The sequence below is a fragment of the Aedes albopictus genome, chromosome 1, assembly GCF_035046485.1.
Source record: "Aedes albopictus strain Foshan chromosome 1, AalbF5, whole genome shotgun sequence".
Classification (NCBI taxonomy): Eukaryota; Metazoa; Arthropoda; class Insecta; order Diptera; family Culicidae; genus Aedes; species Aedes albopictus.
Window position 1 is genome coordinate 178912654 of NC_085136.1, and position 27939 is coordinate 178940592.

At 38.5% G+C, this 27939-nt stretch overlaps 1 protein-coding gene across 1 annotated transcript in view; it reads left to right on the forward strand.

The window, feature by feature from the left end:
* The window catches only part of LOC109416314 (scoloptoxin SSD20), a 295456-nt gene that overhangs the window by 107415 nt on the left and 160102 nt on the right, over positions 1–27939 (forward strand). The gene's annotated exons all lie outside the window — the stretch shown is intronic.

Below are 27939 nucleotides of genomic sequence, written 5' to 3' on the forward strand. Positions count from 1 at the left end.
CCAAGTTGTAAAGGAGACAACTACGTTATAAATGTGTTGGAAATGCAAGGGATGTAATTATTCAATAAACCTAATTATTAAAGAAGATGCTCATAATCTCAAATTCAGATAAATTTCTTGCGAGAAAGGCAACATGAATATTGAAGAGATGGATATTATCTATTCTATAAATATATAAAAATGCAGTGGCATACCTGGGACCGCGCATGACTTGCGAACGGAAGGTCCGATTTTGGTCGTCTTAGTTTTGTTCTGTTAGTTTTCACCCAAGGAAGGTTTATGAGGCATAAAACATGGAGAGAAATTGATATTTTTTGAAAAACGATCTTCCATTCCGGGGACCGGGGATTTGGTCTTGGCTAGAAACCTCAAACGTCAAAAAACGCAGTAGGCAAGACAAAGTTTGCCGGGTACAGCTAGTTTTAGATAAAAATTCAACCTACAAGTCATACAGTAAGCAACAAACATATAATTTAAAAAAAGACTGCTTGAATTCCGGGATTAAATACAATCATAAATTATTGAAAAAATGATATCTTTAAACGCACCAAAACAGGTACAAATCTCCAAGGGAATTATTTATTTGAATTCAATTTTAACTATCAGTTTTCAGTCTTATCCAAAACCCCATCTTTCATAATATGAGCACAAATTATTATACTGAATAAGATTTGCAATAACCCCATAGAGATACACAAAATATTGCGATGATTCACAGAAGTGCAAAAAACCGATGGTACGGAGAGAATAGAGACCACCGGTGCGCAAAGGCGACCGATCATTATTTTACTCACATGGTTTGCAATAACCCCATAGAGATACACAAAATATTGCGATGATTCACAGAAGTGCAAAAAACCGATGGTACGGAGAGAATAGAGACCACCGGTGCGCAAAGGCGACCGATCATTATTTTACTCACAACGACCGGTGATCGCAATTAAATGCGCGAGCAAGTGCGCGAGCAGTATTAGCCAGATTGCCTACCACCGGGGGTAAAGGAGCGTGCCGCTGTATCGCGCAAGCAAACAATTTAATTGCAGCGCAAAGTCGTTTTCGAAACTTCTGTACCGCTGCATCGCGCGAGCAAACAGTCAACCAAAATGCGCTAAACAAGTTTGAATGGCTTGTGACCCACGCTGTGAACGATATTCCCTATACCTACAAGGAAATTAACCTGAAATTTTGCTCAGAGCCACAATTCGAAAACAAATGTTCGGCGACCAAAAAACTAATATCGCCAAACTTCCCAGGATGGTCCTACAGATATATGAGAACATGACTGCATGTTTGGTTTTGTGACCTAGGCCGGCAATGTTGCCAAAATCGCGGTATTCGCTGTATATGAAAATTTAACTAAAATTTCACTCTATGTAACAATTCGAAAAAAAATGTTCGGCGACCAAAAAACTAATATCGTCAAACTTCCCAGGATGGTCCTACAGACATATGACTGCATGTTTGGTTTTGTGACATAGGCCGGCAATGTTGCCAAAATCGCGGTATTCGCTGTATATGGAAATTTAATTGAAATTTCACTCTATGTCACAATTCGAAAAAAAAATGTTCGGCGACCAAAAAACTAATATCGTCAAACTTCCCAGGATGGTCCTACAGACATATGACTGCATGTTTGGTTTTGTGACCTAGGCCGGCAATGTTGCCAAAATCGCGGTATTCGCTGTATATGAAAATTTAACTAAAATTTCACTCTATGTCACAATTCGGAAAAAAAATGTTCGGCGATCAAAAAACTAATATCGTCAAACTTCCCAGGATGGTCCTACAGACATATGAAAACATGACTGCATGTTTGGTTTTGTGACTTAGGCCGGCAATGTTGCCAAAATCGCGGTATTCGCTGTATATGAAAATTTAACTAAAATTTCACTCTATGTCACAATTCGGAAAAAAAATGTTCGGCGATCAAAAAACTAATATCGTCAAACTTCCCAGGATGGTCCTACAGACATATGAAAACATGACTGCATGTTTGGTTTTGTGACTTAGGCCGGCAATGTTGCCAAAATCGCGGTATTCGCTGTATATGGAAATTTAACTAAAATTTCACTCTGTCACAATTCAAAAAAAAATGTTCGGCGACCAAAAAACTAATATCGTCAAACTTCCCAGGATGGTCCTACAGACATATGACTGCATGTTTGGTTTTGTGACCTAGGCCGGCAATGTTGCCAAAATCGCGGTATTCGCTGTATATGAAAATTTATCTAAAATTTCACTCTATGTCACAATTCGAAAAAAAAATGTTCGGCGACCAAAAAACTAATATCGTCAAACTTCCCAGGATGGTCCTACAGACATATGAGAACATGACTGCATTTTTGGTTTTGGTCCCTAGGCCGGCAATACTGCCAAAATCGCGGTATTCGCTGTTTATGGAAATTTAATTGAAATTTCACTCTATGTCACAATTCGAAAAAAAAAATGTTCGGCGACCAAAAAACTAATATCGTCAAACTTCCCAGGATGGTCCTACAGACATATGACTGCATGTTTGGTTTTGTGACATAGGCCGGCAATGTTGCCAAAATCGCGGTATTCGCTGTATATGAAAATTTAACTAAAATTTCACTCTATGTCACAATTCGAAAAAAATGTTCGGCGACCAAAAAACTAATATCGTCAAACTTCCCAGGATGGTCCTACAGACATATGAGAACATGACTGCATTTTTGGTTTTGTGACCTAGGCCGGCAATGTTGCCAAATTCGCGGTATTCGCTGTATATGAAAATTTAACTAAAATTTCACTCTATGTCACAATTCGGAAAAAAAATGTTCGGCGATCAAAAAACTAATATCGTCAAACTTCCCAGGATGGTCCTACAGACATATGAAAACATGACTGCATGTTTGGTTTTGTGACTTAGGCCGGCAATGTTGCCAAAATCGCGGTATTCGCTGTATATGAAAATTTAACTAAAATTTCACTCTATGTCACAATTCGAAAAAAAATGTTCGGCGACCAAAAAACTAATATCGTCAAACTTCCCAGGATGGTCCTACACACTCAAAACAAATTCGCGGGCTCGGCAAAATCGCGCACAGCCGTCTGTTCAGCAAAATCTTTATCTGGTATCTCAGCAAAAAGTAACGATTGTTAGCTGATTCTCAGCAAAACGATTGCCGATTATCAGCAATGAACTGTCAAAATTGCCGAGATCCCGGCAAAATGATTGTTTGCTGATTGCTCGGCTGTGCGAATCTCGGCAAAAGTTTGAAAAAATGCTGATATCCCGGCAATCTGAATTAAGTGTGTACAGACATATGACTGCATGTTTGGTTTTGTGACTTAGGCCGGCAATGTTGCCAAAATCGCGGTATTCGCTGTATATGGAAATTTAACTAAAATTTCACTCTGTCACAATTCAAAAAAAATGTTCGGCGACCAAAAAACTAATATCGTCAAACTTCCCAGGATGGTCCTACAGACATATGACTGCATGTTTGGTTTTGTGACCTAGGCCGGCAATGTTGCCAAAATCGCGGTATTCGCTGTATATGAAAATTTATCTAAAATTTCACTCTATGTCACAATTCGAAAAAAAATGTTCGGCGACCAAAAAACTAATATCGTCAAACTTCCCAGGATGGTCCTACAGACATATTAGAACATGACTGCATTTTTGGTTTTGGTCCCTAGGCCGGCAATACTGCCAAAATCGCGGTATTCGCTGTTTATGGAAATTTAACTGAAATTTCACTCTTACTCACAATTCGGAAAAAAAATGTTCGGCGACCAAAAAACTAATATCGTCAAACTTCCCAGGATGGTCCTACAGATATATGAGAACATGATTGCATGTTTGGTTTTGTGACTTAGGCCGGCAATGTTGCCAAAATCGCGGTATACGCTGTTTATGGAAATTTCACTGAAATTTCACTCCAAGTTACAATTCGGAAAAAAAATGTTCGGCGACCAAAAAACTAATATCGTCAAACTTCCCAGGATGGTCCTACAGACATATGAGAACATGACTGCATTTTTGGTTTTGGTCCCTAGGCCGGCAATGTTGCCAAATTCGCGGTATTCGCTGTTTAGGAAATTTAACTGAAATTTCACTCCAAGTTACAATTCGAAAAAAAATGTTCAGCGATCAAAAAACTAATATCGTCAAACTTCCCAGGATGGTCCTACAGACATATGAAAACATGACTGCATGCTTGGTTTTGTGACTTAGGCCGGCAATGTTGCCAAAATCGCGGTATTCGCTGTTTATGGAAATTTCACTGAAATTTCACTCTAACTCACAATTCGGAAAAAAATGTTCGGCGACCAAAAAACTAATATCGTCAAACTTTCCAGGATGGCCGTACAGACATATGAGAACATGACTGCATTTTTGGTTTTGGTCCCTAGGCCGGCAATGTTGCCAAATTCGCGGTTTTCGCTGTATATGGAAATTTAACTGAAATTTCACTCTAACTCAAAATTCGGAAAAAAAATGTTCGGCGACCAAAAAACTAATATCGTCAAACTTCCCAGGATGGTCCTACAGACATATGAGAACATGACTGCATTTTTGGTTTTGGTCCCTAGGCCGGCAATGTTGCCAAATTCGCGGTATTCGCTGTATATGGAAATATTTAACTGAAATTTCACTCCAAGTTACAATTCGAAAAAAAATGTTCGGCGACCAAAAAACTAATATCGTCAAACTTTCCAGGATGGTCGTACAGATATATGAGAACATGATTGCATGTTTGGTTTTGTGACTTAGGCCGGCAATGTTGCCAAAATCGCGGTATACGCTGTTTATGGAAATTTCACTGAAATTTCACTCCAAGTTACAATTCGGAAAAAAAATGTTCGGCGACCAAAAAACTAATATCGTCCAACTTTCCAGGATGGTCGTACAGACATATGAGAATATGACTGCATGCTTGGTTTTGTGACTTAGGCCGGCAATGTTGCCAAAATCGCGGTATTCGCTGTATATGGAAATTTCACAGAAATTTCACTCCAAGTTACAATTCGAAATAAAATGTTCGGCGACCAAAAAACTAATATCGTCAAACTTTCCAGGATGGTCCAACAGACATATGAGAACATGACTGCATTTTTGGTTTTGGTCCCTAGGCCGGCAATGTTGCCAAATTCGCGGTATTCGCTGTTTATGGAAATTTAACTGAAATTTCACTCTTACTCACAATTCGGAAAAAAAAAATGTTCGGCGACCAAAAAACTAATATCGTCAAACTTTCCAGGATGGTCCTACAGACATATGAGAACATGACTGCATGCTTGGTTTTGTGACTTAGGCCGGCAATGTTGCCAAAATCGCGGTATTCGCTGTATATGGAAATTTCACAGAAATTTCACTCCAAGTTACAATTCGAAATAAAATGTTCGGCGACCAAAAAACTAATATCGTCAAACTTTCCAGGATGGTCGTACAGACATATGAGAATATGACTGCATGCTTGGTTTTGTGACTTAGGCCGGCAATGTTGCCAAAATCGCGGTATTCGCTGTTTATGGAAATTTCACTGAAATTTCACTCTGACTCACAATTCGGAAAAAAATGTTCGGCGACCAAAAAACTAATATCGTCCAACTTTCCAGGATGGTCCTACAGACATATGAGAACATGACTGCATTTTTGGTTTTGGTCCCTAGGCCGGCAATGTTGCCAAATTCGCGGTATTCGCTGTTTATGGAAATTTAACTGAAATTTCACTCTTACTCACAATTCGGAAAAAAAAAATGTTCGGCGACCAAAAAACTAATATCGTCAAACTTCCCAGGATGGTCTTACAGACATATGAGAACATGACTGCATGCTTGGTTTTGTGACTTAGGCCGGCAATGTTGCCAAAATCGCGGTATTCGCTGTATATGGAAATTTCACAGAAATTTCACTCCAAGTTACAATTCGAAATAAAATGTTCGGCGACCAAAAAACTAATATCGTCAAACTTTCCAGGATGGTCGTACAGACATATGAGAATATGACTGCATGCTTGGTTTTGTGACTTAGGCCGGAAATGTTGCCAAAATCGCGGTATTCGCTGTATATGGAAATTTCACTGAAATTTCACTCCAAGTTACAATTCGAAATAAAATGTTCGGCGACCAAAAAACTAATATCGTCAAACTTCCCAGGATGGTCCTACAGACATATGAGAACATGACTGCATTTTTGGTTTTGGTCCCTAGGCCGGCAATGTTGCCAAATTCGCGGTATTCGCTGTATATGGAAATTTAACTGAAATTTCACTCCAAGTTACAATTCGAAAAAAAATGTTCGGCGACCAAAAAACTAATATCGTCAAACTTCCCAGGATGGTCCTACAGATATATGAGAACATGATTGCATGTTTGGTTTTGTGACTTAGGCCGGCAATGTTGCCAAAATCGCGGTATACGCTGTTTATGGAAATTTCACTGAAATTTCACTCCAAGTTACAATTCGGAAAAAAAATGTTCGGCGACCAAAAAACTAATATCGTCCAACTTTCCAGGATGGTCCTACAGACATATGAGAACATGACTGCATTTTTGGTTTTGGTCCCTAGGCCGGCAATGTTGCCAAATTCGCGGTATTCGCTGTTTATGGAAATTTAACTGAAATTTCACTCTTACTCACAATTCGGAAAAAAAAAATGTTCGGCGACCAAAAAACTAATATCGTCAAACTTCCCAGGATGGTCCTACAGACATATGAGAACATGACTGCATGCTTGGTTTTGTGACTTAGGCCGGCAATGTTGCCAAAATCGCGGTATTCGCTGTATATGGAAATTTCACTGAAATTTCACTCCAAGTTACAATTCGAAATAAAATGTTCGACGACCAAAAAACTAATATCGTCAAACTTTCCAGGATGGTCGTACAGACATATGAGAACATGACTGCATGCTTGGTTTTGTGACTTAGGCCGGCAATGTTGCCAAAACCGCGGTATTCGCTGTATATGGAAATTTAACTGAAATTTCACTCCAAGTTACAATTCGAAAATAAATGTTCGGCGACCAAAAAACTAATATCGTCAAACTTCCCAGGATGGTCCTACAGATATATGAGAACATGATTGCATGTTTGGTTTTGTGACTTAGGCCGGCAATGTTGCCAAAATCGCGGTATACGCTGTTTATGGAAATTTCACTGAAATTTTACTCCAAGTTACAATTCGGAAAAAAAATGTTCGGCGACCAAAAAACTAATATCGTCAAACTTCCCAGGATGGTCGTACAGACATATGAGAACATGACTGCATTTTTGGTTTTGGTCCCTAGGCCGGCAATACTCCCAAAATCGCGGTATTCGCTGTTTAGGAAATTTAACTGAAATTTCACTCTAACTCAAAATTCGGAAAAAAATGTTCGGCGACCAAAAAACTAATATCGTCAAACTTCCCAGGATGGTCCTACAGACATATGAGAACATGACTGCATTTTTGGTTTTGGTCCCTAGGCCGGCAATGTTGCCAAATTCGCGGTATTCGCTGTTTATGGAAATTTAACTGAAATTTCACTCTTACTCACAATTCGGAAAAAAAAATGTTCGGCGACCAAAAAACTAATATCGTCAAACTTCCCAGGATGGTCCTACAGACATATGAGAACATGACTGCATGCTTGGTTTTGTGACTTAGGCCGGCTATGTTGCCAAAATCGCGGTATTCGCTGCATATGGAAATTTCACTGAAATTTCACTCCAAGTTACAATTCGAAATAAAATGTTCGGCGACCAGAAAACTAATATCGTCAAACTTTCCAGGATGGTCGTACAGACATATGAGAATATGACTGCATGCTTGGTTTTGTGACTTAGGCCGGCAATGTTGCCAAAACCGCGGTATTCGCTGTATATGGAAATTTCACTGAAATTTCACTCCAAGTTACAATTCGAAAATAAATGTTCGGCGACCAAAAAACTAATATCGTCAAACTTCCTAGAATGGTCCTACAGATATATGAGAACATGATTGCATGTTTGGTTTTGTGACTTAGGCCGGCAATGTTGCCAAAATCGCGGTATACGCTGTTTATGGAAATTTCACTGAAATTTCACTCCAAGTTACAATTCGGAAAAAAATGTTCGACGACCAAAAAACTAATATCGTCAAACTTCCCAGGATGGTCCTACAGACATGACTGCATTTTTGGTTTTGGTCCCTAGGCCGGCAATGTTGCCAAATTCGCGGTATTCGCTGTATATGGAAATTTAACTGAAATTTCACTCCAAGTTACAATTCGAAAAAAAATGTTCGGCGACCAAAAAACTAATATCGTCAAACTTCCCAGGATGGTCCTACAGATATATGAGAACATGATTGCATGTTTGGTTTTGTGACTTAGGCCGGCAATGTTGCCAAAATCGCGGTATACGCTGTTTATGGAAATTTCACTGAAATTTCACTCCAAGTTACAATTCGGAAAAAAAATGTTCGGCGACCAAAAAACTAATATCGTCCAACTTTCCAGGATGGTCCTACAGACATATGAGAACATGACTGCATTTTTGGTTTTGGTCCCTAGGCCGGCAATGTTGCCAAATTCGCGGTATTCGCTGTTTATGGAAATTTAACTGAAATTTCACTCTTACTCACAATTCGGAAAAAAAATGTTCGGCGACCAAAAAACTAATATCGTCAAACTTCCCAGGATGGTCCTACAGACATATGAGAATATGACTGCATGCTTGGTTTTGTGACTTAGGCCGGCAATGTTGCCAAAACCGCGGTATTCGCTGTATATGGAAATTTAACTGAAATTTCACTCCAAGTTACAATTCGAAAATAAATGTTCGGCGACCAAAAAACTAATATCGTCAAACTTCCCAGGATGGTCCTACAGACATATGAGAATATGACTGCATGTTTGGTTTTGTGACTTAGGCCGGCAATGTTGCCAAAATCGCGGTATACGCTGTTTATGGAAATTTCACTGAAATTTTACTCCAAGTTACAATTCGGAAAAAAAATGTTCGGCGACCAAAAAACTAATATCGTCAAACTTCCCAGGATGGTCGTACAGACATATGAGAACATGACTGCATTTTTGGTTTTGGTCCCTAGGCCGGCAATACTCCCAAAATCGCGGTATTCGCTGTTTAGGAAATTTAACTGAAATTTCACTCTAACTCAAAATTCGGAAAAAAATGTTCGGCGACCAAAAAACTAATATCGTCAAACTTCCCAGGATGGTCCTACAGACATATGAGAACATGACTGCATTTTTGGTTTTGGTCCCTAGGCCGGCAATGTTGCCAAATTCGCGGTATTCGCTGTTTATGGAAATTTAACTGAAATTTCACTCTAACTCACAATTCGGAAAAAAAAAATGTTCGGCGACCAAAAAACTAATATCGTCAAACTTCCCAGGATGGTCCTACAGACATATGAGAACATGACTGCATGCTTGGTTTTGTGACTTAGGCCGGCAATGTTGCCAAAATCGCGGTATTCGCTGTATATGGAAATTTCACTGAAATTTCACTCCAAGTTACAATTCGAAATAAAATGTTCGGCGACCAGAAAACTAATATCGTCAAACTTTCCAGGATGGTTGTACAGACATATGAGAATATGACTGCATGCTTGGTTTTGTGACTTAGGCCGGCAATGTTGCCAAAACCGCGGTATTCGCTGTATATGGAAATTTAACTGAAATTTCACTCTTACTCACAATTCGAAAATAAATGTTCGGCGACCAAAAAACTAATATCGTCAAACTTCCCAGAATGGTCCTACAGATATATGAGAACATGATTGCATGTTTGGTTTTGTGACTTAGGCCGGCAATGTTGCCAAAATCGCGGTATACGCTGTTTATGGAAATTTCACTGAAATTTCACTCCAAGTTACAATTCGGAAAAAAATGTTCGGCGACCAAAAAACTAATATCGTCAAACTTCCCAGGATGGTCCTACAGACATATGAGAACATGACTGCATGCTTGGTTTTGTGACTTAGGCCGGCAATGTTGCCAAAATCGCGGTATTCGCTGTATATGGAAATTTCACAGAAATTTCACTCCAAGTTACAATTCGAAATAAAATGTTCGGCGACCAAAAAACTAATATCGTCAAACTGCCCAGGATGGTCCTACAGACATATGAGAACATGACTGCATTTTTGGTTTTGGTCCCTAGGCCGGCAATGTTGCCAAATTCGCGGTATTCGCTGTATATGGAAATTTAACTGAAATTTTACTCCAAGTTACAATTCGAAAATAAATGTTCGGCGACCAAAAAACTAATATCGCCAAACTTTCCAGGATGGTCCTACAGACATATGAGAACATGACTGCATTTTTGGTTTTGGTCCCTAGGCCGGCAATGTTACCAAATTCGCGGTATTCGCTGTTTATGGAAATTTAACTGAAATTTCACTCTAACTCACAATTCGGAAAAAAATGTTCGGCGACCAAAAAACTAATATCGTCAAACTTTCCAGGATGGTCCTACAGACATATGAGAACATGACTGCATTTTTGGTTTTGGTCCCTAGGCCGGAAATGTTGCCAAATTCGCGGTATTCGCTGTATATGGAAATTTAACTGAAATTTTACTCCAAGCTACAATTCGAAAATAAATGTTCGGCGACCAAAAAACTAATATCGTCAAACTTTCCAGGATGGTCCTACAGACATATGAGAACATGACTGCATTTTTGGTTTTGGTCCCTAGGCCGGCAATGTTGCCAAATTCGCGGTATTCGCTGTTTATGGAAATTTAACTGAAATTTCACTAACTCACAATTCGGAAAAAAAATGTTCGGCGACCAAAAAACTAATATCGCCAAACTTCCCAGGATGGTCCTACAGACATATGAGAACATGACTGCAATTTTGGTTTTGGTCCCTAGGCCGGCAATGTTGCCAAATTCGCGGTATTCGCTGTTTATGGAAATTTAACTGAAATTTCACTCTAACTCACAATTCGAAAAAAAATGTTCGGCGACCAAAAAACTAATATCGTCAAACTTCCCAGGATGGTCCTACAGACATGAGAACATGACTGCAATTTTGGTCCCTAGGCCGGCAATGTTGCCAAATTCGCGGTATTCGCTGTTTATGGAAATTTAACTGAAATTTCACTCTAACTCACAATTCGGAAAAAAATGTTCGGCGACCAAAAAACTAATATCGCCAAACTTCCCAGGATGGTCCTACAGACATATGAGAACATGACTGCATTTTTGGTTTTGGTCCCTAGGCCGGCAATGTTGCCAAAATCGCGGTATTCGCTGTATATGGAAATTTCACTGAAATTTCACTCCAAGTTACAATTCGAAAAAAAATGATCGGCGACCAAAAAACTAATATCGTCAAACTTTCCAGGATGGCCCTACAGACATATGAGAACATGACTGCATTTTTGGTTTTGGTCCCTAGGCCGGAAATGTTGCCAAATTCGCGGTATTCGCTGTTTATGGAAATTTAACTGAAATTTCACTCTAACTCACAATTCGGAAAAAAATGTTCGGCGTCCAAAAAAACTAATATCGTCAAACTTCCCAAGATGGTCCTACAGACATATAAGAACATGACTGCATTTTTGGTTTTGTGACTTAGGCCGGCAATGTTGCCAAAATCGCGGTATTCGCTGTTTATGGAAATTTCACTGAAATTTCACTCCAAGTTACAATTCGGAAAAAAATGTTCGGCGACCAAAAAACTAATATCGTCAAACTTTCCAGGATGGTCCTACAGACATATGAGAACATGACAGCATTTTTGGTTTTGGTCCCTAGGCCGGCAATGTTGCCAAAACCGCGGTATTCGCTGTATATGGAAATTTAACTGAAATTTTACTCCAAGTTACAATTCGAAAATAAATGTTCGGCGATCAAAAAACTAATATCGTCAAACTTTCCAGGATGGTCCTACAGACATATCGGCACCAACATTTCAAAAGGGCGTAACTGCATTTTGAAACAAACCACTCTTTCACATCTCTCTCTCTCTCTCTTCTTGGCGTAACGTCCTCATTGGGACAAAGCCTGCTACTCAGCTTAGTGTTCTATGAGCACTTCCACAGTTATTAACTGAGAGCTTCCTCTGCCAATGACCATTTTGCATGCGTATATCGTGTGGCAGGCACGAAGATACTCTATGCCCAAGGAAGTCAAGGAAATTTCCTTTACGAAAAGATCCTGGACCGACCGGGAATCGAACCCGTCACCCTTAGCATGGTCATGCTGAATACCCGTGCGTTTACCGCCTCGGCTATATGGGCCCTCTTTCACATCTGTGGGTCATATTTTAAGTTTCCCACGAAATTCACAAACATTACTAGACAGAGATATTGCTCTTCTTTCCTATAGAGGTAATCACGTTCAAATGTATGCGTGTCTTTTTTGTAGATGTAGTTGTGTAACTGCGAGGAAAATATTTGCACTCTTGCCCCGGACGTTAGTTTTATCATTATTTACCCGTTTTACCCAATTCGATTGGGTAATATTTGCATTTGCAATTTGAATAGCCTTTCAATCGGCGTGCACTTTTGTGTGAGGAAAAACTTGCGCTAGTGTTCGTGTGTTGAAATGTCACTTATCTCTATACTAGCGGTGATTTGCATGGCGGCATTGAAATACGATCCACAGATGTGAAAGAGGGGTTTGTTTTAAAATGCAGTTACGCCCTTTTGAAATGTAGGTGCCGATATGAGAACATGACTGCATTTTTGGTTTTGGTCCCTAGGCCGGCAATGTTGCCAAATTCGCGGTATTCGCTGTTTATGGAAATTTAACTGAAATTTCACTCTAACTCACAATTCGGAAAAAAATGTTCGGCGACCAAAAAAACTAATATCGTCAAACTTCCCAGGATGGTCCTACAGACATATAAGAACATGACTGCAGTGTTGCATTTGAAAGCGATCAATTTGCGTTCATGTTCAAATTCGGCACGCTGCGATCAACACGATTTGAACATTGTTCAGTTCAAAATTTGGAACGCGAGCGAGCTCGAAATTGAACGCACCTTGAACAATGAGCAAGAACTGCACCAGTAGGTATAATGCCACCATGCTAACATGATACCCTGGTACCCGCTAAACTGAAATGGTCATATTTCTGCCATTTTTTCGCCAATTCTAGCAAACTTGGGCTCATTGGATTCAGAATCTGACCTTCTATTGTAAGGGGGAACCGGTCCGGTCACCGTGGATTGCGGATAATCCGTATTTCCGTGCAGAATCTTAATGCCCGATGCCACAATGTCCTAGGTCGTATGGCGCATTTTTTCGTGCAACAACGAGTGTATACAAATGCGTCACAAAGTCCTAGGAGAGAAGGCATATAGGATATGATGACGCATCCAAGCTTTTGGACGTTATTTCGCATAAAAACGCGACATAAATACCGAGGCGTTGTCACCCCGGACGATTCGATCCGCTCCCTTCCCAACCCCGCAATGCAATGTATGTACGAATTACTAATATGGTATTATGTGGTACAGTAAAGGGCCATGCTCCATGAAGTCGTATTACTAGAAAAAAAGTAATTGAACATTTCAACCACTTCTTGATCCGATTCGTGTAAAATTCCAGTTCCAACATGCCAGCAGTATGCGCATCATTGGGATTGCGTTTTAGTTTAGCTAGGTATTTATTTTTGTTTTGTATTAATCGCCAGAGGCTGTAAGTCATCCATGGGCAGGGCTCTCCTTTTAATCTATACACATTCTACCGTGACGTTACAACGTTTTGACGCATTCGTAGTCAGATTTTCCACTATATCTCATGAAAACGAGCGTAAACCTCAAAATATTTTTTTCATATTCGGATTCCTTGTAAAATTTCTGATATATTTGACCTATTGAACATTTAGTTTTCATTAGAAAAATGTGTTCAAAATGCGTATTTGTAGCGTGACGTTACAACGCGCTAGAATCCGACCCTCTCTACTGAATTACCAGCATTGTCAAAAATCTGCACGGATTTTTATGATATTCTTATTTTTTTCCACCATTGAAATTTACTGGTTCGTTCTTCAATTCAATGTAATAAAACATTTAAATTTCGGATTTGTTTTTGGATAATCGACTTTTTCATTTCGTGACGTTACAACGCCCGTTCAGTTTCAAACAGGGTTCTGCTCGCGTTGTAATGCCTGGTTTAGACAGTGCAAGTGACTTGATTCAAGTCAATGGAAAATGCCCAATTGAATGCGAATTGAACGTGTGAACACCACCATTCATCTCACATGAGCAACTCACTTGACTTGAATGAAAGTTGAACATGTTGAACTTTTTCATTCAAGTCAAACGAAATCGTCTCACTTGCCCCGTCTAAACCCGCGATTCATGCGAGCTGAATTCAAGTCATCTGTCAGTGAGATGAATTCAATTCAGTTTGCTTACGTTCCGCACGAGTTGAACAATGTAAACACTTGCTTCAACTGAAATGCATTCAAGAGCATTCAAGTGAACGCTCAAGTCATTTGCTCAGTCTAAACACATCATTCCATTGGATTGAACATCTTTGACAAGTTAGCAAGTGAAATCAGGCCAAACATGTCTAAAGGTCCTATCTGCAGAAGAGAGGCTCTCTTTGGTTTCCCTCTCTTTAGTTAATATCTGAGCTGTTTATTTGTATTATGATTGTCTCTTTGCATTGAACGATGGTCAAAACAATCGTCTTTTGATTTGTATTGCAAAAGTAGTAGAAAAGTGTACCATTATATTGCAATAATTGAAAGAGAAAGTGAACAAAGAGAGCCTCTCAAATGCAGATAGGACCTATTGAAATGTTTGGCCTGAAATGCTCGTTTCAGTTGAACAATGTGAACCAGGCATAACGTCACGAAAATGCACATCATGTTAGAATCAGAATTATCAGCCAAATTTACTTGAATTTGTGAATATATCATTGCATTATCTTCACTGCTTCAAGGGGAACTTCATTCTATTGGAAATCCGTTTTGTGATAAATGGCTCGGGGGGCCAAGTTATTGCTATCAATAGTATGAATATTGCGGATTTTTAGAAAAATTTCCACTCTGCGGTAGCCGCCGAGTTCTACCGCAGCTGTCAAAGTCCTACCGCAGGCTTGAAAATCATCCTATCATTAAAACTGAAGGCCAAATCAAAGCATGCTTGCAAGGTGAATTGAACTGAAAACCAACATAAACAATGATCATCGGCGTCGTATCCAAGGCTATCCAAGGCATCGCTAGGGCTTGCTAGGGTAAATCGATGATACCTCAGTGAAAATCAGTAGTCTGACAGCTGCGGTAGCTTTTCGTTCTACCGTAAAACGGAAAGTTTTCTTTAAATTAGCAATACTCCTTCATGAAGGGTAATGACACCGGCACCCATCTTCGGTTTAGTATCACCCATATTCTTCTAGTTTTGTTTCAAAGACTAGCGTGCTGAGATCCATTATTTTTCACCGCCAGATATTTAAATTTTTCTGCATATAACTCATCTTGCCGTCAAGATAAGACACATTTTACCGTGACGTTACAACGTTTTTACGCATTCGTAGTCAGATTTTTCACTATAATTCATAAAAACGAATGTAAACTTCAAATATTTTGTCATATTCAGATCCCTTGTAAAATTTCCGATATGTTTGACCTGTTTAACATTTAGTTTTTATTAGAAAAACTTGTCAAAATGCGTATTTGTAGCGTGACGTTAGACCAAGCCCACCCATGGGCTTAATACTACACACGCAACAGCATATCGTTAACGATTTTTAATTTCGTTATCAACCCATTTTCGCACAAATATTCTTCCCTTTATTTTTTCCAAGGATTTTATTGAATAATCTTCCATAATATCTTTAGAGTTTCAATTTTTTTTTTTTGGAATTCGTATAGTGATTCCTGCAAAAAATATCTTTAAGGACTAGGTGTCTAGAAAGCCTTCAATAAATTTTGTCAGTAATTCCTCCATGGATTCTTTCTTGAGAATACTACATAGGTTCCGTTAGAGATCCCAAGAATTCTTTATGAAAATTCTTCCAGTCTTCTATGGATTAGAAATTCGACCAAAGTCATTTATAGATCCCTTTGTAAAAAAAATCTATCACATCGATCAGAAAAACTTCCATTGATACGGTATTGGTTCCCTTCTTAAGCATGTGGCTCTTATTTTCATCCTACGAAAAACAAAGGATTGAAGCGCTGTTTGTTTTGTTTCTTATTTTTGTATTTTTTGTTAGAAGTGAGCACCCATGAAAACAAAAAGAACGGAATCAATCGGTGTCGTAATCGCTTGTTTTCGAATAAGATGAATATGGGAGCGTGAGATTAATGATGGAACACATACCCTACCTTCCGAAATTATTCCATGCTCACTAGGGATTGCTCCATATATTTCTGGTAACATTCCGGTAGAAAACCTCTCTTGAATTTCCTTATTAACTACTCCAGAAAATCATAAATTTGGAATTCATTCAGGAATTTCTCCAGGTATTTCGTTGGAAAATCTGCCATTGATTCCATCCAAAAAAATTCTTAAGGTTTATTTTAGAAGCCTTCCGTAGATTCTTTCAGAACTTCATCCTGGGATTTCTTCATAAAATTTTCTTGTTTTTTTTTAAATTCCCCAAAGACTCCTCAAAAAACCATTTCAGGAATTCCTTCTAAATTTTCCTTCAGAAATTCTTCCAAAAGTGATTCTCTACAAATTCTAACATTCCATCAAGTATTTCTTCACGAAGAGCTCCTGCAATTCCTTCAAGAGTTAGTCCATGAATTCCATTTGAAATTCTTGCTGAAATTTCTCCCAAATTTTCATAAAGTATACCTCCGGAAATTTCAGCAGAAATTCCCCAAAAGATTCTAGCATAATTTACGCTCGTGATTCCAGCGAGAATTCTTTCAGAGATTCCAACAAAAACTGATGTAGAGATTCCTTTAGAAATTTCTCCTGGTATTCAACCATGTCCATGTTTTTTCTAATGATCACTGAACATTTTCTTACAGATCTTTTGGGATAAGTTTTGAAAAAACTTCAGAACACATCTTTGGTTGTAACGTTTACTTTATAACCCTTTACCCTTCTAAATTATTAAAACTCAATCGCCTATCGTTATACTCAAGGTTATATCGCAAATGGCTTAAGCTACTCGAAGCCGTACCAACATTTTTCAATTCAAATCTGCTCGAATGTAGAACTTGAATGTGTAGGCGAGAGTAACGAAATTATATTAAATTTCCACGACGCAAAATGATGCAATTGGTGCGCTCAAGGACACTGCAGATAACGATTAGCTTTCGTTAATTTACGGCGCAAATACATTTGAATGCCTACTCCCAAGTACAAAAGAGTAGCCATCTTAATCAAATCACTGTTGTTGGAGTGCTAAAGTTGATCGAATCGTTTTATAAAAGTGAATTTTCTAAAACCTTTTATTCTAAACACGTGTTCAATTAGTTTGATGGTTTAAGTTGAACTAGAAAAGAAAAGTAAGTGCCAAAAACTAGAAATGTTCCATTCATTAATAAATTAATTATTCTAAAATGCCTCTAGTGATTAAATTAAAGGCCTAAACTGTGAAAAGCCTAGCATAGTTCGTTGAGTGACTGTGAATTAAAACCCAGGTAAGAACAGCGAACAGATAATTCGAATTAGTTTCTTAAGTAAGACCCATATTCACGTTAATAGATTTCCATTGACGTGGGAGCTGGTTCTGGATCGGAAAATCCTCCGATTTCGGATCGGATTGTGAATTCCTGCAGTTCGCGCTTAGCAAGTGGTGGATTCGTGGTGTTTTATGCAACCAGCAATACAAACGCACTCCAAGGACACGGAAACGCTTCAAATCCGTGAGCTGTGATCAACTACCCACCACCCGTCGGAAAATCTGGCCTTCTGAATTCCGATTAGGCGCCAAACGATTCTAACACGCCGAGAGAGGGAGCGAGTCGCGTACGCGCTACGCGCGAGGGAGAGTGTTTGTGGAGCGAGAACCTAACCTCTCAAATAGGTGCGGAATCCGTCACCCCATCCCGTCGTCGAGGAGCTGTGTAGCCGAACAGGTGAAAAGGAATGTAATAGTAGTGCGCGCGTGTGTAACTTGTTAGTAAAAGTTGAGGTTAGTGTTAATTAATAAAACCTCGTGTTAGTGGAAGAATTATTTTATTTATTATTTTTTTCTCTTTTTTGTTAGTCGTCAATTATTTTAGCCATGCGTTGTTAGTGGTTAAAATATTTGTTAGAACGTTAAAAATAAGTGTTAGTACGACGAATACTTTAGGTTAGTGAGTTGAAATGTTAATTGTTTTCTTAACCTAATGTTTGTAAAATTGTTATAATTATGTTTCTTAGAGATACGACTGTGATAGTTGATTCGGGGTAATGGCTTCCAGTCTCTTTTAATTAAAAACAGATTCTTATGCTTTCATCCGACGTTTCGGACACATTTATTGTGCCTTCTTCTTGGGATCTGATGGACAACAAACAAATTATGTGTTATGTATTATGCTGTGTCTGTGTAGTGTTGATGTGTACTTACTAACAATGTTCCGTTTTATCGTTAAGGGCCTGCAGCATAGGCACCTTTGTCAACGGTTTATGCTCCGACAACTACGGAACAAGAAAACTGGCATTAACAGGAGCACTCGCTTCGCAGGAGGTATTTTTACCGATTCCGATACTCACTTCACCCACTTTGTTCTGGCCGTGGGCTGGATGGGCTGATTTTTCAGAAATCGATCCGGCTCGCAGAAAAGAGGTGCAGTCTGCTTCGCGCCACTTTCACACTTGTTCTGTAGAAGCGTGTGTTTGCTGCTCGGTTCTACTATTGTTTCGTAATGTGTGTAGGATGCCGGCGTACGTACTGCTGAGGTTGTCAGTGTCTGTACGCTTATTGACTGTGTTGGGTGTGTTTATAATGTGACATGTTTCGAGTGTAGGTAGATTCTGTTTCTTACGACTAGAGTCTAACAGTTGTGTGTTGTCGAAATTAAAAGTATGATGGTGGCTAATGGAATGGTCCAGCAGCGCCGTTCGTTCCCTGAGTGTGGCTATTTCTTCATCCTCCGCTGTCTTTCCCCGCTTCTTGTTCCGTAGTTGCCGGAGCATAAACCGTTGACAAAGGTGCCTATGCTGCAGGCCCTTAACGATAAAACGGAACATTGTTAGTAAGTACACATCAACACTACACAGACACAGCATAATACATAACACATAATTTGTTTGTTGTCCATCAGATCCCAAGAAGAAGGCACAATAAATGTGTCCGAAACGTCGGATGAAAGCATAAGAATCCGTTTTTAATTAAAAGAGACTGGAAGCCATTACCCCGAATCAGTTATAATTATGTAAAACATACGAAACAAACGATAAATATGTAAAGAACAACACGTATAACAAGCTACAAGAAAAGGTAATTGAACTGCAAAAATTGTGAAGTTGAAGATTTGGTGCGGTTACTTTAATGGACGTTGAAGATTCTAAAATCTGGTGGTTAGATCCAGACATTGGGCCTTTTCTTTTTTTTTTTGTGGCCTTTCTCCTCTTTTGGCCATCATGAAAACCAATACTCCTGCTTATACAAGTGCCCCCAACCGATAGCCATTTTGAGAAATAGCTCAAAATCACATTACGACCCTGAAGATCCCTTAACCTCTTAATCCCTGAGCTTGCAGGTTACACACCGAAGTAATTTGCGTAGTTTTTAATGAGAATAAAAGTTTTTAAGGTGATTTTGAGTGAATTTTGATTACGTACGTTCCCGAATTGGTTTGAAATAGTTTCGACAGACTCGCCCGCAGATTGGGAGTTTCAGGCCGGGCATCCCTGAAAGATCTTCCGCCAACGACCTCCATTAAGGACAAACGTCATGAAATCCCGCTTCAACAGTGCATCAAAACTTCTAACGCACAAATCTCAAGAAGCAAGCTTCACACAAGAGTGAATTTCAATATTCTGTTCTTGCTCACTCGTAATCAGCTTAAAATAAGAAGATCAGGTGCACTGGTTTTGTTTACGAAGAGATTTGTGCCCTCGAAATCGTGAGAAGGTGCCAATGTCGGCCATCGTGGCGGCCATTTTGGGATTCTAACAAGTCTGTCCTTAAGGAGTGGCGCATAAGTCGTTACCAGGTTTTGAAAGAAATATTTCGTTCTGCAATTTCATGGACTAAGCAATGTAACGCTCAGTCCGCAGCTCGTAAGTAAAGCGTTACATGGTGAAGTTATTGGAAAATTTTGGTGGAGCCTATTGAACTAATCGCCGAAATAAAATGCATCATTTGGAATCCTCAATACCTATAACTCAATTAAATATTTTTGAGAACAAAATTCAGTTAAAAAATCCAGAAACAAAAATTCAAAAAATACTGTGAGATTTGCTGAAGAAAATTAGGTATGCATCATTTATGTTATAAATATGTAATGTATTATAAGAAAACAAAAAAATCGAGGGGAATTTGTTTCTTAGAAACACTAAGTGCAACTTTTAAAGAAATTTTAAAAAAATGAATAACTGCAAACTTAGAAAATTACCAATGTGGCGAGGCGCCAACCTGGATGCTTGCCAAGAGCGCCATGGGACTACGCTACGGCTCTGATAATGTGTGCAGTATGCACCCTGAAATCGTTCCGGCAGAGAATTTGACTCTGAAACGAGACCGGTCAATACCGTAGCTCGATATGGGGCCAAAACGGACCAGCTGCTGATTGGTTGATTTTATGCCAATAAAAAAAAGCACAGAATTGAAACCACCACCCGACCGCACCCGAGCGCGTGTGGACAGTGTTGTCAAAAGCAATTAAAAATACTCATCTGCCGCAGGTGTGGCGTCAGCTGTTCAGACGCCGTGGGTTTTGTTCGTTTGCGTTCGTTTGTTTGTTTGTTTATTTGTTTCAATCGAGTCGGTCAATATCATTTTATTTTCCATTCAAAGAGTAAAACATTCATGCTTATTATTGAATAAAAAAGGCTATCCAAAACAAGGGTTATTGTATACAAATTTTGAATGGTGAAGATATCAGAAATATAACAGAAAAAGATAAGTTTTACACGGAACGGTCAACTTTGACGTCTTTGACATAATGTCACTTTATTTTCAGTTAAGTAATCGAGCTGAAACTTGCTGGCAAACTATGAATGTCAGCATCAGTTAAAAATTAAACACCTGGTTAGATTTTTCGAATCTATGCAGTTATGACTCAGGTTATGGCTGCGGCACTATTTTTCAACACGTTCTTGATTATTTTGAAAAAATGTGTATCTTTTTTCAATACTAGCTGTTCCGGTAAACTTTGTATTGTCCAGATGCAGTGGTTTGACAACTTTTGAGTTCATTGCAGCATCGCGCTAAATTGGTTTAATTGCAATCGTAATGAATGATGAAATAAATCAGAGGAATAGTTGAATTTATGCTTACATGAGTTTTTTTATTTCATTCTATGAATATGCCGTTAAATTTCAGATTTTCAATTTAAGATATTTTCACAAAAAAAAATAACAAGAACTTGTCTCTTTAATTTGAAGAGGACAGAATCGATCATATTACCTTCGTAAGAGGCAGCATTTATTTATTACGTAACGCTAAAACGACCATGTTTGATCCCACCCCGTAGAGCGTTGCATAATTTAATTACGGCGCCTTAGAATTCTTTATTAAAAAAACAGATGGTGTACGTTCATAGCGCGATCGTACATTGAAACATAGCTCTATATTTCAGTTTACGGAATCTGTTTTCAATCGCATTTCCGTATTCTCCAAAGCACCTCTGTCACCTCAAAAAAAGTGACGACATTCATGGGATCTCCGTATTTATATACTATCTGTCCTATCTCTCACTGTACCGAAAAATTATAAAATGGTATTTAACGTAAACAATGTTTGAATGAGTGTTACCAGTTTCGTACCTTTTAATTCTGCCCTATGTTGCTTATCCTTTGACAGATACGCGTATTTCGACTACCACTTGTAATCTTACACAAGATAGTGGTAGTTTAAATATGCGTATCTGTCAAAGGATAAGCAACATAGGGCGGAATTAAAAAGAACGAAACTGATTACACTCATTCAATGAGGGTATTCTGCTTAGAGGGTTCGAAAAGTCAGTACCAGGTAAAGAATGTGAAATAAAAAGCGAAACAAAACTTTTGGCAACACTGGCCCGAGCGACGAACGAAGCGAAATGAAAATAAACAGAAAACATATTGGAAGAGGAGAAGAATAATAAGAAGCCAGTTGTCCGGTCTCGTCTCAGGTTTGACTTAGTTTTGTAGGAAGGTCGATTGTAACGCAAACATTATGCTCACTCGTTTAAATCAAGAAATAAAAACTGGCTAAAAAAATCATTTTAAAACATTTTCTTTGCCATCCTCGTCGCGTCTTTTTGTATGTTGCTGAAGATCTTATGTTCATCTACTTTACCTCGACTTTACCGGGGTCTTCATAGCTTATTTTGTAAATTTACAGTTATAATTTATCCCGGTCCCGTTCAATAGTATTGCTGCAAATTTGATGTTTTTCGTGTATTTTGTGCAACATGTATCTCTACCCAAGTAACCATTAAGCGGTAAAAATGGCATTAAGTCGGCTCTATAGTCGAATGTAGAACCTGGCTTACAGAGCTAATTGGTTCTATATCCTCTTATAGAGCTGCTCAAAAGTCACTTTTGGCGAATTATTCGGCTGATATACGGCCAAAATATCGTACCAAGCAAAAGTTGTCAAAAGTGAGACAAAGAAAAAAGAAACAAAATATTTTGTTTATCTCCTGTTCTTTTCTAACTTCCTTCGCTCCCATTGAAGTTGCTTTTTTGCTACTTCATCCAGCTCCTAGCTGTTGTCCTCCGGGTTCCTGATCAAGTCCAAGTCCGTTGCCTTTCTTATCTGCTCCACCAATGCACCAGGGAATGGTGTGATCAAACTAGTATTTAAACCATGGAAAACAAAATTGTTTGGGCATTTCGAAGGTTGAAAATGATATGGGATGAGGATGATTCAGTGGTAAGCTTGGTGGTGACGAACGCAGGAATTGATGCAGGAGAAGCAATGTTTATATAAATGGTCGGAAAACGTTTCAGAAAAAGAAGAAAACGAGCCTTAGGAAAACCAGATTCCATACACGGAGACAAATTTCGTTTGTTTGAAACAAAAATATTCATGTTTATTCAGTAAACTGATAAAATATTTAAAACTAAAATATTAATTTTTAAAACAAACTCAATAACATATTGATTTCTACAATACCCATTGAAGAGCCCCCCGTTCCGCCGTCGAGAACATAAACAAAACTCTCAAGTTCCAGCTGCATCACCAAACAAGATTTCCTCTTGCAAAAAAGGCAAGTTTCACCAAAAGTTTCCACGAAATCCCATTGATTTCGGGAGCGTATGTTATCTACATGATGTTGGCATTGAAAGCGCCACGCGGGAAGTGGATTTTCCTAGAGAAGGAAATAGTTTTGTAAATTTAATTGGAAAACAAATATTTCCGTAAGGCCGACCTGCCACAAAAAAAACACAAATGTTTACATTTGTTTCTGACATAACCAGTCAGAATGTTTGTTTCAGAAATGGATTGAATTTTCTTCAAATGTGACGTTCGATTTGCTCCAAACAGTATTATTTTTGTTGCCAGAACAAATTGACAATTTATTTGAGTTTACCTGAAATATTTTTGATTTTACCATGCTTTTTTCTGCGTGATACTGGTTATAGTGCCTATAACACGGAGACAAATTTCGTTCGTTTGAAATAAAAATATTCATGTTTATTCAGTAAACTGATAAAATATTTAAAACTAAAATATTATTTTTTAAAGCTAACTCAATAACATATTGATTTCTGCAATACCCATTGAAGAGCCCCCCGTTCCGCCGTCGAGAACATAAACAAAACTCTCGAGTTCTAGCTGCAGCACCAAACAAGATTTCCTCCTGCAAAAAAAGTCAAGTTTCACCAAAAGTTTCCACGAAATCCCATTGATTTCGGGAGCGTATGTTATCTACATGATGTTGGCATTGGAAGTGCCGCGTGGGCTGATGGGTTTTCCTAGAGAAGGAAATGACTTTGTAAATTTAATTGGAAAACCAATATTTCCGTAGGGCCGACCTGCCACGAAAAAAACAAATAGTTTTACATTTGTTTCTAACATAACCTGTCAGAAGATGCATTTTTGTTTCAAAAATGGATTGAATTTGCTTCAAATGTGACGTTCGATTTGCTCCAAACAGTTTAATTTTTGTTGCCAGAACAAATCGACAATTTATTTGAGTTTGCCTGAAATATTTTTGATTTTACTATGCTTTTTTCTGCGTGTAAGCATTAGGAATACTTATATAGGGCTATTTAGCACTGAATAGCTGTTTAATGGCCGTTATAATGCTGAGAACAGTGCTTAGTGGTTACCTGGGATAATTTACACAAAAAGTAATTACCTTTTGTACACGGTAATGAATATTATTGGGTACCGAACTGGACACGATGGTTTTATTTGGTACATCGAGGTCTTGAAATTAGTCTATGCGACAACCGTCGTACAGAGTGTGCACTGCTCGCCGTTCGTCCTCCTTATTCGAAACAAAACCCGGCAGTGCGACACTTTCTGGTTGACCCACAGGTAGAATTTGCTTCTTTTGGCAGACTAGAGTTCACGCGACGAGATATTTTTCCATGTGTCCAGGATGTTATTATCCATCTCCACTTTTACTCGATCTGTCCTCTCGATGGAGAAGCGGTTGATATCATCGGCGAAAGGTACCAAAAACCATGATGGTTCATCAATGTACCGAGTTCGACAGCGGTGTTCCTTTCACAAAGGCCACAAAGTTCACTTTCAATATTTGTCCAATTTGCAAGTGAGGTGTACCTTTCTATTGAGGAGGAAAAAGTTCAGTTTGATATTTTAGATTTTGAACAATTGATGAGCAAACACAATCTAACGGTTAACGAGAACTATCCGTTAACCGTTAAATTGCGTTTCCAATAACTCTCAAACCAAGAGTTCAAATTGAACTTTTTCTACCTTACTTGCAAATTGGGGAATATTGATAGTGAACTTTGTGAAAATAGAAGCAAATGTTACTCCGAAATGCGTTAACGGTTAACGCGAAGCGTGCCCTGCCCACCTATGTATTCGGCTTAACGATTCTTTCAGCCTAACAGCATTTGGCTTAACGACATTCGGCATGTCGGCTTCAGGATAACGGGGTAAAACTAGTTTAAACATGATGTATCAAAATAGGACGAACAGTAGGCGTAGTTTGGTTCATCAGTGGTATCCAGATATTGTGTATTCAGTTCAAAGTTGGATTATCCCGACTGTTTGTGAAACTGTTCAGAACAGTCGTCAAATATCGAGGGGATTCTCGATGTATTCTACAGAAACCAATTAATCAGCAACTTTGTTCAAGCACATCATTATTTCAAACATATTGTCGTCGCGGTTGAAACCCGAAGTTTCCCCACACCCGACAATCGAATTTTCTCAAAATCCATACGTGAAACCTAACGTCGGACGTAGTACGCCGGACAGCGGACCTGGCCCTCTATCCAGCGCACTGTGCCCGACGTACGTCCGACACACGGTTTAGGAGAAAAATCGATTTTCGCGTGTCAAAAATTCCGATTTTCAACTGCACGAACAATAGGTCTTCAGAATAACAAACATTGGCAATTATCTTGGAAATAATATAAATTGCATTTATTAAACCTCACTTTAAAACATTTAAAACGTTTATTGCGAAAAAAAAATATTTTCATAAATTTGTTGAGTGATAAACATTGCATCTGAACACCCCCCGACTTCCGCGCCAAAAAGCTGGCGGCTTGGCTGCCGGCAACAGCTGATCAGGACGACCGGTTTAGCTGTTCTTGTTCCACCGATTGAATGTTTTTGAAAACGCGTTTGCGCGCGAAATCTTTCTCGCTCATTTCTGCTGTCAAATCCGTCACCGACTGTTTCACCGACCGTTTGAAACGCCGACTGTTTCGAACGGTCGTGAACAGTTTGGAATCATGAACGGAATCTCCGCTGATTTTTTAAATGCATTTAATGTTTATATGGGGATTTTTTTTTGTTCGGGCAAACTGTCATTTTATCGGATCTGTCTACTGTCCACGGAAATATAACAATTCACTATTTGACCAATGCCAAATATTTGACCACATTTGACAGTTAAATTCTGACCAGATACAGTATCGGACAATAAAAATGCACCAAAGACGTTTTCCCATACAAACTAGTCAACTTCAGATTGCAATATCTCAGTTATTTCTCAAGCGACTGTTTTCATTTTTCTGTGACGAACTACAAAACATTTCAATTTTCAAAATCTATTGAAAAAGTTCTGTAATAGCTATTGATACAAAAGTTACAGATATGTAGGTTGAATTTTGACAATAAAAATGCATCAAGACATGAAGTTCAATAGCAAAAAATGGTTACGTCATATCATTATGGTGTCTTCGGCAAATATGTTTCTTTTGTGATGACGAATAAATTTGCTGAAGAAACCAACATTATTTTTGGATATAATTTTCTTTTGACTTGGAGCATTTTTATTGTCAAAATAGAACCGTCTGTAACTATTACATCAATAGCTATCACCGAACTTATTCAATAGTTTTTCAAAATTGAAATATTTTGTAGCTCGTCACAGAAAAATGAAAACAGTCGCTTGAGAAATAATTGAGATTTGGCAATCTGAAGTTGACTGGTTTGTATGGGAAAACGGCTTTGGTGCATTTTTATTATCCGATACTGTATACTGTATACACACTTAACTTTTATTACCGGGCTCAGTTATCGAATTCTCAAACAGCTGAGTTCTCGGTGATCTCCTCGCTAATCAAGTTCAACTACCGATTACTCGGTATTACGTTATATCTGACAAAATGTCAAAAATCACTGAGCTGCTCGTCAAATTATTACTGAATACTTTGTAGAAAAAGTACCGAGTATTCAGTAATTTTTAATTTCAACTATTTTACAATTTACCGAGCACCTCAGTATTTGTTTTACAGATGTCCGTAAATGTTCAACCGTAATATCGGCAAATGATGCGAAATTAAGGAAAATTTGAGATAAATAAAACGATAAATAAATACTTAAAGTGAATTTCATTTTTATTCTCATAAAGCGATCAATATGTGTAATGCTTAGTTAAATTGATGAATGATGCCATGAAACAAAACCAACCGCACGATTATTAAATTTGCATCCTGCAACATAACAGAAATCTTAGATTCCGGGGGAGGACTCAGTCTAGAGAAGTTTTGAGTTGTTCGGCTCCTTCCGCAGATCGTCGGGTCCTCGGTCGGGCCAACAGATACGCGTGCGCAAGGAGTTTCGGCGTTCAAAGAATTCCATTCTTTACCGATGAAGCACTTTCCCGTTAACAGCAACATCTACACGCAGAAAAAAGCATGGTAAAATCAAAAATATTCCAGGTAAACTCAAATAAATTGTCAATTTGTTCTGGCAACAAAAATAAAACTGTTTGGAGCAAATCGAACGTCACATTTGAAGCAAATTCAATCCATTTTTGAAACAAACATGTATCTTCTGACTGGTTATGTTAGAAACAAATGTAAAAATTTTTGTTTTTTTGTGGCAGGTCGGCCCTATGGAAATATTAGTTTTCCAATTAAATTTACAAAATTATTTCCTTTTCTAAGAAAATCCACTTCCCGCGTGGCACTTTCAATGCCAACATTATGTAGATAACATACGCTCCCGAAATCAATGGGATTTCGTGGAAACTTTTGGTGAAACTTGCCTTTTTTTGCAAGAGGAAAACTTGTTTGGTGATGCAGCTGGAACTTGAGAGTTTTGTTTATGTTCTCGACGGCGGAACGGGGGGATCTTCAATGGGTATTGGAGAAATCAATATGTAACTGAGTTTGTTTTAAAAATTAATATTTTAGTTTTAAATATTTTATCAGTTTTCTGAATAAACATGAATATTTTTGTTTCAAACGAACGAAATTTGTCTCCGTGTAATTGAACCAGCAATCCTGAAACTGAACGATCAGTTTGTTGTAAGTT